General features: G+C 46.1%; 1 pseudogene; it reads right to left on the bottom strand.

Annotated features, from left to right (window-relative positions):
• Positions 1 to 15,142, bottom strand: part of LOC140207017 (uncharacterized) — a 40,469-nt pseudogene that overhangs the window by 19,731 nt on the left and 5,596 nt on the right.

The raw sequence follows: 15,142 nt of genomic DNA, 5'->3' as shown, positions 1-15,142 counted from the left end.
CAAACGAGAATCAGCTGCCTCAATAGAAACTGGGGGAAACCAGAAAACGTGGAATAAGGAACATGAACCGGAATATGGCACCATAAAAGCTGCCGGGGAGGGGTGAAAAGCATTATCAAGGATGCATCTCACCCTAACTATGGACTTTTTACTCTCCTCCCCTGTGACACTGCTGAACCTCACATCACAGCGCTAAGCAGTATTGCACCCATATTGTTCTGTCTCAGAACATTTATATTTGTGTGTTGTGGCACTTACTTTTTAATTCGCAATTATTTTGCAAATAACACCATTCTTTGCATTTCTGGTTAGATGCTAAGTGCGTTTCACTGGCTATGTATCTGTAGTCGGCACAATGACAATAAAGTTGCATCTAGTCTGATCTAATCGCTCAATTCAGACCAAATCAAAATTGTTCAGGTTTCATTTAAATCAGTATATATATATATATAAGCACTAATTTCTATTCACATTCCTCCAGCCTCAATGGACAGGAACACTGAAACATCAAGTCATAAATAGCAAGAAGTGGTCATTCAGCCCCTCTAACTATCAACAAGATGAAGGCTGCTCTCCCATCTCAGCCACATGTTTCTGCCCGACCCTCATTTCCTCGATCACTTCAGTCTCCACACATCTGCCAGCCTCTGTTTTTATGTGAGGACTTTCAATGAGTCTCCACCGTCCTCTGTGGTGGGGATTTACAAACATTCATCACCCTCGGAGTGGAGACATTTCCCCTCATCTCAGTCCCGGACAGTCCACCCCCTTTTTCAGAGACTGGGATCCCTGGTTCAACCGGTAATGATGTTGTGCATTTCAATGTGTTCACCCCTTGGTCCTCGATTCTCTAAATGAAAGGGCTATCACATTTGATCTTTCTTCATATGATGACCCTACCACTCCAGGGATCAGTCTGGTGAATCTTCATTGCACTCTCTATAACAAATACTCTCTAACCTCTCTGTTAATCCTCTACGGAATTAGTTTCCATCTTCTGCAGCCCCGTGTTGCCCCAACCACTCACCTCCCACCCCTGTCACTATTTCCACCTTCCCACCTCCCCCTCACCTGGACCCACCTCTCACTCCCCAGCTCTTGCCCCATCCCCACCCCTCACCTCTTTTCTCGGACTATTTCCCGTCCACTCTCAGTCCAGAGGGAGGGTCTCGGCCCGAAATGTTGACGGTCCATTTCCCTCCACAGATGCTGCCCGACCCACTGAGTTCCTCCGGCAGTTTGTTCTTTGGTCTGTGTGACCCGTGTTAGTGTGGGGAGCGGGATTTTACACCATATTCCCGGTACAGTCTCAACAAAACACAAATAATTGTCACTTTGCCCGGACCATTGGCCCCGCTCGCAGGGCAACAGTCTGCCGGTGTTTGCCCCCAATGTGGTGAATCGCCACCACCGTGGGCTCAGACATTTCCACAGATGAGCCCCTCCTGTCCCCACCGGGACAAACATCCTGTCCGCCCCCTCTCTCACCGTCTTCATCCTCTCCCTCCCCGGGGAACCGGCATCAAACCGACGGGCCGAGCGGTCTCCTCCTACCTCTCAGCGATACATCAGACTCCGGCCGCAGGAGGCGCTTCACAAACGCCCCAACTTCCCTCGGAGGGAAATGGAAATAAATCAGAAAGCGGACATTTACTTTGGGATTTTGTTCCGATTTGACGGGCAGGTCGCAATGCGGCAGGAGACCGGGTAACGCCCTCTCGGCTGGTCCGCCTCCACTATTGGGTGTAACCAGTGATTGACATCGCTTCGCACCAATGGGAATAGCGCAGCTCTGCAATCAGTTCAATTCCTCTGTTGACTATTCGGGTGGTGGGCGTGGCTCGTGCTCAGTAGCTCAGCCGTTAAACCGAAAAAGCTCGAGCACAGCAGCGCGTGTGTGACGTAAGGCACCGTGCTCGTGACAGCAGATGCAGATAAGGGGAGACCATGGGTGACGTCAGGCGTGTGGGGAGGGGCTGTTGTGTGACGTCACGTGAGGGGGAGGGCTTCAATTTTAAAACACCTTTTGTTGGGTCCGATCTGGAACAACAAAATTAAATTCGGGTTTCATCGGGAGCGGATCCGGTGTTGTGAGATGTGTCCGGCTGTGCCGTGTTGTTGGTGGAGTGGGCAGCGGGGTGTTTGTCTCCGGGCTCTCCTCAGCCCCGGTTTTCACTTTGCGACCGAGCCCGGGCCGTGGATCAATTCCTTGTGGTTCTGCAGGGGGTTTGGGGCGAAGGGACAGTCTGTCTGTCTGTCTGTCTGTGTGGGTCGGGGTTATGAGTGGGTCCCGGGACACATTAACTTGTAAACACCGGACCATCTGGTGAATTGGATCAGACAGCTTCGCTCGCCTGTCCTTTCAGGAAACAACAATTCTCTCTTCATATTAATGAGTGTCTAAACTTGCTGTGAACAAGATTCTGTGTTACAAGATTGTGAGTTACAGAGTCTAGGACAGCTGTCACCGTCATGGGCTGCGAGTGCAGACAGGGATTGGGGTCACTGAGCTGTGCATCAGAGAAGGACACGGGTTTGTACAGCCTCCTGTGGGGTAGAAATGTCCACACGGTGAATTCGGATCTGCTGGCACATCGGGAGTCTGAAAGGGAAAGGGAATAGGGAAGGGGCTGAGCAGAGAGTTTTAACAGGGGTGGAGGGGTACAGGAGCTGTCTGATAGATCGTTTTAATTGTTTTTTATAATCTGACAGATGGTGACTGAGGAAGAAGCTTGTTGACGGGGGATACCCGGAGGCGAGCAGCTCCGACACGGAATCAGGAATTGAATTGAATTGACTTTATTTCTTACATCCATCAGGAGTAAAAATCTTTACGTTACGTCTCCATCTAAATGTGCAACGTGCAATCATAGTAATTTATATTAGTTTATAATAAATAAAACAGACAATGTAATATAGAGCACACTCAAGTCAGCGTGAGTTCATCAGTCTGACGGCCTGGTGGAAGAAGCTGTCCCGGAGCCTGTTGGTCCTGGCTTTTATGTTGCGGTACCGCTTCCCGGCTGGTATCAGGAGAGTGACAGTGATGTGATTTCCTGTGTCACGGGTACAGACAGTCGTCTCAAGTGAGGAGTTTGTGTGGAGATGCAGCTTCCCTGGAGATGGAGGAAAGAGGACACACCAACAGGTGGAACCAGCTGTGGGAAGACATGGTTTGTCAGGTCTGACGAACAGCTGAATGTACCATAACCTTCAGACTGAATCAGAAAACCATTCTGAGGGTATTTGAAATGTCAGAAGCAGGGGAGATGTGATCACATGTGCAGAGGGCAGGAGTTGTGTCTCCATCTGACCCTCAGTGAGATGGTTCAAGTTACAATGTGCAGGGATGAAAGCACAATGTTTGGGGCCGGATTTAATCACTGATTCTGACAGTGAAAGGGTTAGTTTTGCTGTAAGGAAGCAACATTAATGGAAGACGACACAGGGACTTCATCAATTGCCAGTTGTTTAGCAGAAGTGACCAATTTGTACGTTACCTTGACAGAAACAGATATTCACAGTGGTGACAAAGGGGTTCAGTCTGGTTTATTTCAGGTTGGAGAGGGGTGTGGAGTTTTGAAATCAATGCTTTGCGGTGCCACCATCGTTAATTTGTCGTGTCCGGAGTGGTGGATCACACAGCACGGAAACAGACCTTTGGCCGGCCATACCTGTTCTGACCATCCACTCACTGTCTGCACTGGTCCCATTTATCAGCACTCGGTTCATAGTTGACTGTATCTCGGCAGTTTCAATGCTCATCCACTTCGTAATGTTGTGAAGGGACCTGCCTTCACCACTACCTCGGACAGTGTGTTCCAGATTTCAGCTACCCTCGGAGTGAAAAATCTCTTCCTCAGATCCCTGTAAACCTCTTCGTCCTCTGTTTAAATCTGTGCCCTCTGATCAGTGACACCTCTGTCCCAGGATCGTGGCCGACATGGGCATCAGTGAGGCCTTTGACAAGGTTCAGCATGGTAAGATGCTGTGGAAAGTTAGATCACATGGGATCCAGGGAGAGCTGGCTAACTGGATGCACAGTTGTCTTGATGGTAGGAAGCAGAGAGTGATAGTGGGAGGCTGTTTAGTGGACTCAAGGCCTGGCCCAGTGGGGTTCCCCAGGGTTACAACCATTGCTCTCGTTATTTATTGACATTTAATTATATTTGCAGTTACACAGTTTGTTGAATTATATGCAAACAACAGGAATTCTGCAGATGCTGGAAATTCAAGCAACACACATCAAAGTTGCTGGTGAACGCAGCAGGCCAGGCAGCATCTCTAGGAAGAGGTGCAGTCAACGTTTCAGGCCGAGACCCTTCGTCAGGACTAACTGAAGGAACAGTGAGTAAGGGATTTGAAAGTTGGAGGGGGAGGGGGAGATCCAAAATTATAGAAGACAGGAGGCGGAGGGATGGAGCCAAGAGCTGGACAGGTGATAGGCAAAAGGGGATATGAGAGGATCATGGGACTGGAGGTCCGGGAAGAAAGACAGGGGGGGGGGACCCCGAGGATGGGCAAGAGGTATATTCAGAGGGACAGAGGGAGAAAAAGGAGAGTGAGAGAAAGAATGTGTGTATATAAATAAGTAACAGATGGGGTACAAGGGGGAGGTGGGGCATTAGCGGAAGTTAGAGAAGTCGATGTTCATGCCATCAGGTTAGAGGCTACCCAGACAGAATATAAGTTGTTGTTCCTCCAACCTGAGTGTGGCTTCATCTTTACAGTAGAGGAGGCCGTGGATAGACATGTCAGAATGGGAATGAGATGTGGAATTAAAAGGTGTGGCCACTGGGAGATCCTGCTTTCTCTGGCGGACAGAGCGTAGATGTTCAGCAAAGCGGTCTCCCAGTCTGCGTTGGGTCTCGCCAATATATAAAAGGCCACATCGGGAGCACCAGACGCAGTATATCACCCCAGTCGACTCACAGGTGAAGTGTTGCCTCACCTGGAAGGACTGTTTGGGGCCCTGAACTCCCTTCCGCCACTATCAACTCTGCTCTTAAACGCATCTCCCCCATTTCACGTACATCTGCTCTCACTCCATCCTCCTGCCACCCCACTAGGAATAGGGTTCCCCTGGTCCTCATCTACCACCCCACCAGCCTCCGGGTCCAACATATTATTCTCCGTAACTTCCGCCACCTCCAACGGGATCCCACCACTAAGCACATCTTTCCCTCCCCCCCTCTCTCTGCATTCCGCAGGGATCGCTCCCTACACGACTCCCTTGTCCATTCATCCCCCCCATCCCTCCCCACTGATCTCCCTCCTGGCACTTATCCGTGTAAGCGGAACAAGTGCTACACATGCCCTTACACTTCCTCCCTTACCACCATTCAGGACTCACAAGTGAAGTGTTGAATTATATGCTCCACTTGATCTTTCATTGATCCTGTTGCTATTCTATAGATTTGCTAAGTGTTCCTGTAGAAAAAAAGAATCTCACGGTTATATGTGGTGACATATATGTACTTTAATGAAGGCAATGTGCAGGTATTCGCAAATAGGCAGTAAAAACAAAAGCAGGTCAGCATTGACTAGAAGGGCCGAAGGGCCTGCTTCAGTGCTGCTGGACTATGTGACTCCAATAATATTCTGATTTGTAATTTCCACAGTCAGTGCTTTGCTACTAAACACTGAACCCAGAAATTTACCCAAACGAGAATTGAAAGTCTCTTAGCTGGCGACAAAAAGCGTTTACAAGCTGTGATACTTGCCAAAGGGGGTGTTACTAAGTACTGACCATGCAGGGTGCCCAAACTTTTACTTCGGGCCCTTTTCCTTTTTTGCTATTTTGAAACTGTAAAAGATGGAAATAAAAATGTAATCCTGCTTAAAATATTAAAGAAATGTGCCATGTTTGACTTTGTGCCTTTTGGAAATCAGGTCATCTTTTACTCACTTAACTATTCACAGTAACGGAAATTTAACCAGGGGCACCCAAACATTTGCATGCCACTGTATATATCCTGTCCCTTCCGAATTGCTTCCAGAAATTCCTGCCATTGCTGCTATGTTTTCATCCTGCCCATGTTCTTTTCAAATCAATTTTGACCAATTTTTCTCTCATCCCTCTCTAATTCTCTTTATTCCACATCTGACTTTAGATTCTCCTTCTCTAATGTCAGGGTGAATTTGATCATATTAAGATCACTTGCCCTTAAGGGTTCTTTGAACTTAAGTGACCTAATTAATTCTGGATCATTACAACACCCAGTCCAGAATAGCTGATCCCCAAGTGGGTTCAACCACGAGCTGCTCTAAAAACGCATCTTGTAGGAATTCTAGGAATTCCCCCTCTGAGACCAACACCATCCTAATTTTCCTAATCACCTGCATGACAATCCCCCATGAGTATTGTAACATTACCATTTCCGCACGCATTTTCTATCTCCCATTGTAATTTGTGGACTACATACTCACTGCTGTTTGGAGATCTCTATACAAGTCCTATCAGGGATTTTTTTTACATTTGCTGTTCCTTAATTCTACCCACGGATTGTACACCTTCCAACCCTATGCCAACTCTTTCTAATGATTTTATTTAATATTTTACCAACAGAGCCACACAACCCCACTACCAGCTTGTTCTTTCAAGAAGCATGTAAGTATCTGATAAGCAGTCGTGATAAGAAAGACAGGCCAGAAAACTTAAATGAGATACTCAGAAAAATGAATCATCACTATGAAAGAAAACATTAACCAGTGGAACGAGTATGACCCTCCGTGATCTGGGCCGTCAATTATGTGTCGGGCAGCACCTAATTAATTAGCATGTTTATTTCCGCTTTTTTCTTAAAGATGTGCTGTGTGCCCCCCCGGCTACCGCTGCATTCTCCGCGAATCACTATCTGTCTGTGATCTGGGGGTTGGGGTGGTGGGACACTGGGGTGTCGTCTGTTTCCATCAGGCAGGCAGCTCATCTTCTCCTATGTCTGCCCACCTCGATGTCGAAGGTCGAGGTTCGTTGTCTGCTGTGGCTGATGTGGAAGGCTTGCTTGACTGCTGAGCCTCGCACCTTTTTAGATCATACAGTTCTTTGTAAGCACTCAAATCATCCTGCAAATATTCCCTAAGCCGACGTACCCTTTCAAAATTAAAGTCGTACTTTATCATTGCAGCGAAAATCTCACGCAGTTGCTTCACGTTTATTTCACTGATGAATTCGGTTTTGATTGTGATCCTTTCCTCTTCCAATTGCATCAGCTCTTCATCTATCAGTTCTTGGTCATGGGATGCCAAAACCTCTTCAACATCATCTTCGTCAGCTTCCACAAACCAAACTCATGTTGTCCTTACTTCGTTCACGATGATCAAAACGCTTAATTATGTCTAATTTTACGCTAAGTGTAACACCCTTACGAGCTCTTTCAGGCTTTTCCAACACCTTAGAACTCATCTCACTAACGGCTGCTCAATGCAGCGTGTTTAAGCAATGCCAGCGAGAATGCCATTCCGAATCCGGAGGGAAAGCGGCCGCTCGGGGCGCGCGCTGCCTTTTATGGCTCGCTGATTTTTTCGTGCACTGATTTTTCTGTAACAGTGAAAACACCTTCTGTTAGAGAAAACAGGGAACTAATGTAGGTCTTTTGTAACAGTGAGGTTTCATAAAGCGAACGTTTGAAAAGTGGGGTACACCTGTACAGGACAGGATGGTTAACAAAAGGAAAAAAAAAATCAAAAGTAAATGAAGTACAAACAAACAAGGCAGTAAGTGCAGAAAATGCCAAGAAAAACCAGAAACAATCCAACACATTTCAGAATCCTGCAGCAGTTTAACTCAATGTGATAACTTACAGAGGTACAATCAAGTGGCAAATATCACTCACCAAAATCTTGCTTTAAAATTCAAACTCGTGAATGCCCTCCATCACTTCATAAAGGCACCATAAATTCAAGCCTGATCCAGTTTTATAGTCAAAATCTTACAAATTATTTGATAATCAATACATTATTACAGATAGGATAATCCATAATAACCATCTGGATATAATTTTACAGGATAAACAAGCAGGAACAAATCCCTCAATAAATAAAACCATTCCCAACACACATACTCCTCGACCAGTGGAGCACCTCACCACAGGCATTGTTTGTGTCATCAGATAGACAACCGAAAGATTTTCTCCATCAATCAGCTTCCAAATGTTGCTAGTCTGACATTCGTTGCCATGCCCCGCTGCTGATTCCCTTCTCCTCGACTTATTCAGTCTACAGAAAGTTCAAGGGAAACCTCTTCACCCACAGAGTGGTGACTGGAACCTATCCCATAGGGAGAGCCAGAGGTGAACAACAGGGGAGGATTTAAAAGGACTGTTGTGGAACTGAATCACTGGCAGAGTCCTGCCGGTCTGAGTTGACTCTCTACTGTACACTAGTCATGTTATGAATTCACTAAGTACCATAGACAGAGTTTAAAATAGAACTGATTTATTTGTCTCAGATCCAGAATATTAAACTCCAGTCCCATTAAAGGTGAATATGCAGCAGAAGAAACTCCTTCCATGCCCAGTGACCAGGGTGCAGAACTGGGTGTGGTGAGCAGCAGCAATAATTGCAGAGTTCAGCACTGACAGTCACTCTCGAAATTGCATTCAGCAACCGTGATGGCCAAACATCCAGCATGCAGCTTATTGAAACTTTCTCCCCAGTGTGAACCCGGTAGCGTGTCACAAGTGTAACATACTGTAAGGTTTCACTGCTCATGTAATGGCCTCTCTGCAATGTTTCACTGCTGAGGTAATGGTTTCTCTGTCGCAGCAATGTTTAGGTTACGACTAGAGATAACAGGGTTTTGGAGTGCAGGGCTATCCACTGACAGAAATGTTCTTCCTTGTGTGTCTGGAAGAGAGATTTTCATGGTCTTTTGTCGGAGAGAGATGAGAAGACACGAATGGAGAGAGTGGGCCCTTTTATCTTTTTTTGTTTACTTCACTAACCACATAGTCAAAGTAAGAATTATAAAGCTCAATCACTTAATCACATATTGTGTACTGTTTGTTATTTTGGGGTACTGATTTGTAACAGGGGACACATCACGAAGCATCCACCCAAATGAGATTTCTTAAGTTTGGCCAGGCTGAGGGGCTATCACCCTCTATATTAAGCAGCTAGCCGAAGCGGGGGTTATATAAGGTTAGATGACTAAGCGAATCGCTTCCCACGGTCAGAGCAGGTGAACGGCCTCTCTCCACTGTGAACTCGCTGGTGTCTCTGTAGTTGACATGACCGAGTGAATCCCTTCCCACAGACTGAGCAGGTGAAAGGCCTCTCCCCTGTGTGAACTCTCTGATGAGCCACCAGTTGAAATGATGAAGCAAATCCCTTCCCACAGTCTGAGCAGGTGAATGGCCGCTCCCCAGTGTGAACTCTCTGATGGACCTTCAGATGAGATGACATAGTAAATCCCTTCCCACAGTCTGAGCAGGTGAATGGCCGCTCCCCAGTGTGAACTCTCTGATGGACCTTCAGTTGAGATGACGAAATGAATCCCTTCCCACAGTCTGAGCAGGTGAATGGCCATTCCCCTGTGTGGGCTGACTGGTGTGTCACGAGATGAGATGACCGATTGAATCCCTTGCCACAGACTGAGCAGGAGAACTGCCACTTCCCAGTGTGAACTGACTGGTGTCTCTGTAGGAAGGCTGAATCAGTGAATCCCTTCCCACAGACTGAGCAGGTGAATGGCCATGCCCCGGTATGAACTAACTGGTGTCTTAGTAGGTGAGGTGACAAAGTGAATCCCTTCCCACAGTCTGAGCAGGTGAACGGCCGCTCCCCAGTGTGAACGTGCTGATGTACCTTCAGTTGAGATGACGAAGTGAATCCTTTCCCACAGTCTGAGCAGGTGAATGGCCTCTCCCCAGTGTGGAGTCTCTGATGTACCTTCAGTTTAGATGACCGCGTGAATCCCTTCCCACAGTCTGAGCAGGTGAAAGGCTTCTCCCCAGTGTGAACTCGCTGATGTACCTTCAGCTGACATGACCGGATGAATCCCTTCCCACAGTCTGAGCAGGTGAATGGCCTCTCTCCAGTGTGAACTCTCTCATGTACTTTCAGATTAGATAACCGAATGAATCCCATCCCACAGTCTGAGCAGGTGACTGGCCACTCCCTGGTGTGAACTCGCTGATGTACCTTCAGTTTAGATGAGCAAGTGAATCCTTTCCCACAGTCTTTGCAGGTGAATGGCCTCTCTCCAGTGTGAACTCGCTGATGTACCTTCAGTTTAGATGAGTAAGTGAATCCCTTCCCGCAGTCTGAGCAGATGAACGGCCGCTCCCCGGTGTGAACTCGCTGGTGAGCCATTAGGTCAGATGACCGAGTGAATCCTTCCCCAGAAATTCAGCAGATGACCAGCCTCCGCCTAGTGTGAATTGACTGGTGCGTCCACAGGTGGGAAGACTGACTGAATCCTTTCTCACCCACAGAACAGGTGAATGGCCTTGCCCAGTGTGAACCTGCTGATGTTCCTTCAGTTGAGATGACCGAGTGAATCCATTCCTGCCGTCTAAGGAGATGAATGGGTTTTCCCCTGTGTAAAATGACGGACGTGCCAGTTGGTCAGATGATCGAGTGAATCCCTCCCCACAGTCTGAGCAGGAAGGATGTTCGACTGAATCCTTTGCTCCACTTCTTAAATATCTGGACAGAGACAGCAAAACTGGCGTGTTGTGTTCAAGATTCCCGTAGACAAATTCCTTGTCATTTTTAACCTGTAAAAAGATTTACAAAATCCATCAATGTGTGAAGGACAACATTTCTGGTGAGATCACTTGAGTTGTCAAGGTGTAATTCGACATCAAACTGTTACAGAGAATTTCAACCCAAGTTGGAGAGAGAAATTATTTTCTAACTGGGCACAGTGCTGGTATCTGGAATGACCATCAAACTCTCTGATGCTCTTCCTGTCTCTATAAGAATGGGGCATTTCTGCCATCTCCAATCTGTCACCTGGCTCAGTTTGACTCTGTCCATTGGTATTATTCCCTGTTCCTGCTGAGCTGCATGGGTGCCTGGCCCCACAGTAAATGAAACACTCTCACACAAATAGCCTTTGCTGACGTGCAGCTGGAATTTTCTTTTATGTACTGCTAATTTAAAGTGCCACAGTTTTAACACCATGTAAATATCTCCTGCTCAGATGTATGGTTGGTCTGCACAGCTGTTAAAAGGAATTAGAGTGAATATTAGTGTTATTTCAGGTTCTTGTCACGGTCATAGAGAAGTACAACACAGAAAGAGACCCTTCGGCCTATCTAGTTTGTGCTGAACTATTTAAACTTTCTACTCCCATATCCCTACCATCCAGGTACCTACACAAACCTCTTAAATGTTGAAATTAAGCTCGCATGCACCACTTCCCCTGTTCATTCCACATGTGGATGTTCGTCTGTGTGAAGAAGTTTCCCATCATGTTCCCCTTAAAGTTTCACCTTTCACACTTAATCCATGGCCTCTGATTGTATTCTCATCCAATCTCAGTGGAAAAAGCCTGCTTGCATTTACTCCATCTATAACCCTCATAATGTTGGAACACCTCCATCAAATTTCCTGTCAATCTTTTATATTCCAGGGAATATAGTCCTGATCTGTTCATTCTTCCCTTATAACCCAATTCCTCCAGATGTGACAACATCCTCGTGAATTTTCTCTGAACTCTTTCAACTTATTTTACATTTTCCTGTAGGTTGGTGACCAAAACTGCACACAATACTCCAAATCAGGCCTCACCAATGTCTTGTACAATGTCAATATGACATCCATCTCCTGTACTCAGTACTTTGATTTGTGAAGGCCGATGTGCCAAAATCTTTCTTTCCATCCTGATCAAACTGTGACACCACTTTCAGTGAATTATGGACCTGTATTCCCAGATTCCTTTCTTCTACAACACTTCTCAGAGCCCTACTCAGAGCAGTGTGTAAGACCTTGTTCCTATCAACATGCAACACTTCACACTTGTCCGCATTAAATTCCTTTTTCCGTTTTGCAACCCATTTTTTCAGCAGGTCCAGATCACACTGCAAACCATGATAGTATTTCTCACTGTCCACTACACCACAAATATTGGTGTCATCCACAAATTTGCTGATCCAGTTAACCATGTTACCATCCAGATTACTGATATAGATGACAAGCAACAACAGATCCAGCACTGATCCCTGTGGCATAACACTAGTCACAGACCTCCAGTCAGAGAGGCAACCATCTGCTGCCACAGTCTGGCTTCTCCCAAAGACAGTGTCTCATCCAGTTTACTATCTCATCTTGAATGCTGAGTGACTGAATCTTCTTGACCAACCTCCCATATGAGACTTTGTCAAGTGCCTTGCTAAAGTCCATGTAGACAACATCCACTGCCTTGCTTTCCTGATAACATCTTTGAGAGACTCTATAAGTTTGGTTGGACATGACCTACCGTGTACAAACCCATGCTGCCTATCCTTAATCAGTCCACATCTATCTAAATAATTGTATATCTGCTTCCTGCATGTATGTTCCAATAACTTTCCCTCTACCGATGTCAAGCTCACCAACATACAATATCTTACTTTATTTTTTAGAGCCTTTCTTGAACAACAGAACAACATTGGCTGTCCTCCAATCCTCCAGTACCTCACTTGTCACCGCGGATGATTTAAATATCTGTGTTTAGGTCCTGACAATTTCTGCACGTGTCTACCTCAAGGTCCCAGGGAACAACTTGTCAGGCCCTGGGGATTTATCCATGGTAATTTTTTCTTACGACAGCAAACACCCCCACCTCTGTAATCTGTACAGGGTCCATGAAGTTGATGTTGCTTTCCCTCATTTCTATAGACTCTGTGTCCATCTCCTGTGTAAATACGGATGCAAAACAAATATTTAAAATCTCCCCCATCTATTTTGTCTCCTCGTATGGATTATCATTCTGATCTTCCAGTGTGGGCATTTTTCTGCACTGACCTTCTCCATGTCTCTATGACAGAGAAGCTGGGCAAATTTGATTGTCAGGGGAAACTGGTAGGAATGACAACAGAGCAGAAAAGGCTGGAGTTTCTGGGAGCAATTCGGGAGCTGAGTGATAGACACATCCCAAAGAACTGGAAGCATTGGAAAGGCAGGAGGGCATAACCGTGGCTGAAATGAGAAGCCAAAGTCAACGTAGAAGCAAAAGAGAGGGCAAATAATATAATAAAAAACATTGGGAAGCTTTCAGAAACCAACAGAAGATAACTAAAAAGAAATGTCAGATGAGCTCAGGGCGTGGAATTATGTTATTGTAGTCGCTATGATTCTTGGTTGCACCCAACAGGCTGAGGCATTCAGAGAAACAAAATATCAGGGGCCTCAATATAAGACCATAAGACCACAAGACAAAGGAGCAGAAGTCGGCCATTTGCCCCATCGAGTCTGCTCCGCCATTTTATCGTGAGCTGATCCATTCTCCCATTTAGTCCCACTCCCCCGCCTTCTCACCATAACCTTTGATGCCCTGGCTACACAGATACCTATCAATCTCTGCCTTAAATACACCCAATGACTTGGACTGCACTGCTGCCCGTGGCAACAAATTCCATAGATTCACCACGCTCTGACCAAAAAAATGTCTTTGCATTTCTGTTCTGAAAGGGTGCCCTTCAATCCTTAAGTCATGCCCTCACGTACTAGACTCCCCGATCATAGAAACATAGAAAATAGGTGCAGGAGTAGGCCATTTGGCCCTTTGAGCCTGCACCGCCATTCAGTATGATCATGGCTGATCATCCAACTCAGAACCCTGTACCTGCCTTCCCTCCATACCCATTGATCCCTTTAGCCACAAGGGCCATATCTAACTCCCTCTTAAATATAGCCAATGAACTGGCCTCAACTGTTTCCTGTGGCAGAGAATTCCACAGATTCACCACTCTGTGTGTGAAGAAGTTTTTCCTAATCTCGGTCCGAAAAGGCTTCCCCTCTATCCTCAAACTGTGACCCCTCATTCTGGACTTCCCCAACATCAGGAACAATCTTCCTGCATCTAGCCTGTCCAATCCCTTTAGGATTTTATACGTTTCAATCAGATCCCCCCTCAATCTTCTAAATTCCAACAAGTATAAGCCTAGTTCATCCAGTCTTTCTTCATATGAAAGTCCTGCCATCCCAGGAATCAATCTGGTGAACCTTCTTTGTACTCCCTCTATGGCAAGGATGTCTTTCCTCAGATTAGGGGACCAAAACTGCACACAATACTCCAGGTGTGGTCTCACCAAGGCCTTGTACAACTGCAGTAGTACCTCCCTGCTCCTGTACTCGAATTCTCTTGCTATAAATGCCAGCATACCATTTGCCTTTTTCACCACCTGCTGTACCTGCATGCCCACTTTCAATGACTGGTGTATAATGACACCCAGGTCTCGTTGCACCTCCCCTTTTCCTAATCGGCCACCATTCAGATAATAATCTGTTTTCCTGTTTTTGCCACCAAAGTGGATAACTTCACATTTATCCACATTAAATTGCATCTGCCATGAATTTGCCCACTCACCTAACCTATCAAAGTCACCCTGCATCCTCTTAGCATCCTCCTCACAGCTAACACTGCCACCCAGCTTCATGTCATCCGCAAACTTGGAGATGCTGCATTTAATTCCCTTATCCAAGTCATTGATATACATTGTAAACAACTGGGGTCCCAGCACTGAGCCTTGCGGTACCCCACTAGTCACTGCCTGCCATTCTGAAAAAGTCCCGTTTATTCCCACTCTTTGCTTCCTGTCTGCCAACCAATTCTCTATCCACATCAATACCTTACCTCCAATACCGTGTGCTTTAAGTTTGCACACTAATCTCCTGTGTGGGACCTTGTCAAAAGTCTTTTGAAAATCCAAATATACCACATCCACTGATTCTCCCCTATCCACTCTACTAGTTACATCCTCAAAAAATTCTATGAGATTCGTCAGACATGATTTTCCTTTCACAAATCCATGCTGACTTTGTCCGATGATTTCACTGCTTTCCAAATGTGCTGTTATCACATCTTTGATAACTGACTCTAGCAGTTTCCCCACCACCGATGTTAGGCTAAATGGTCTATAATTCCCTGGTTTCTCTCTCCCTCCTTTTTTCAAAAAGTGGGGTTACATTAGCCACCCTCCAATCCTCAGGA

The sequence above is a fragment of the Mobula birostris genome, chromosome 13, assembly GCF_030028105.1.
Source record: "Mobula birostris isolate sMobBir1 chromosome 13, sMobBir1.hap1, whole genome shotgun sequence".
Taxonomy (NCBI): Eukaryota; Metazoa; Chordata; class Chondrichthyes; order Myliobatiformes; family Myliobatidae; genus Mobula; species Mobula birostris.
The sequence above is the reverse complement of the archived record's forward strand: the minus strand, read 5'-3'. Positions and strand labels throughout refer to the sequence as shown.